Here is a 1,448-nt window from a genome sequence, read left to right as displayed (position 1 = left end):
GCTGTAAAACATTCGAAAACTCTGAAACTGCAATCTGACATGCCGAGCGTGATGTCTCTTTTCTCCGCTCGTCACCAGCGCGGTGTCCTCGGGTTTTTCCATGAGCCGAACCTTCATATTATTAGGGCGGTCTATGTTGCCCCCTTGCGGTTGCAGTTTTCCCGATGCTTCGGGAGTCCCGATGTGCGGGAAAGAAAGGAGCATTCTCAACCCGTACCATCTGTACGTATGCACTCACATACATGTCTATTTTGTTATGTGTCCATGTTAAATAGAACAGTTTGGAAAGTTATATTGAGTAGAGGAGTGGTCATATAGGCTACTGTATGTGTATGTCTGAAATAGGACAAAGTACATTGTGATGTATACTGCAACTCTATCATGAGTTGCTGTCAATGCAGGATGAATTCCTTATAAATATTGTCACCATAACGTCATCTTCTTACAGACAGAAGACATCAAACGTGTATATGTTATTGTTGAGGCCAAAAGAGATGTTTGTAATATAAACAAATATAAAATTACAGCTTCCTGCAAAGTGCTAAGTTAGTCAGTATCTTGCTCTTGTGTCAGACACTGATTTATAAGAACAGAGAGTTACCTGTGAGCAGGTAGAGGGTGAAGAGAAGGAGTCTCATCTTCAGCTGTAGTACCTGAGCTCAGGTGTTCCAGATGCGTCTTCTCTGTGTTGATGTTTTCAGTGCAGTGTGTCCGTTTCTCTGATGGCTGCTGTTTAATGTCTCTTCCTCTTTCACTCTTTTCGTGTTTGTGGTTTAGCACATTTATCAGCACGTCAACAAGATGTCTCCATCATGTCTCCATCTCTGGAAAGTTACTGTGCACAAACGTAAGCAAACATTGTGACGCAGACGGCAACACTATCATTTCTGATGAATATTACATCTTTTTCGTGCAGACATATAAGATGCTTACTATGTTATTGTTGAGGCCAAATTATTTGTTTGTAATATAATCAAATGTAAAATTATAGCTTCCTGTTAAGTTACTCATGATCATGCTCTAATGTCAGACACTGTTTTATAAGAACAGACAGTTACCTGTGAACAGGTAGAGGGTGAAGAGAAGGAGTCTCATCTTCAGCTGTAGAGCTCAGGTGTTGCAGAACCGTCTTCTCTGTGTCGATGTTTTCGGTACAGTGTGTCCGTGTCTCTGATGGCTGCAGTTTAATGTCTCTTCCTCATTCAGTCGTTTCGTGTTTGTGGTTTTGCACTTTTATCAGCACGTCAGCAAGATGTCTACATCATGTCTACATCTCTGGAAAGTTACTGTTTACAAAACGAAAACTAACAAACTGAAAATTAAGAATTGTGCTGCTGCACTCTGAAGTTGATTTTGGAATGAAGTTACAGATAGATAGAAAGAGAGTATGATACTGTATGTTGTGAAGGAAAATACATCAGTGAGATTGTCCCTCTCAAGCACAGCCT

Source organism: Sardina pilchardus, chromosome 1 (genome assembly GCF_963854185.1).
Source record: "Sardina pilchardus chromosome 1, fSarPil1.1, whole genome shotgun sequence".
Classification (NCBI taxonomy): domain Eukaryota; kingdom Metazoa; phylum Chordata; class Actinopteri; order Clupeiformes; family Clupeidae; genus Sardina; species Sardina pilchardus.
Note: the sequence above shows the minus strand (reverse complement) of the source record.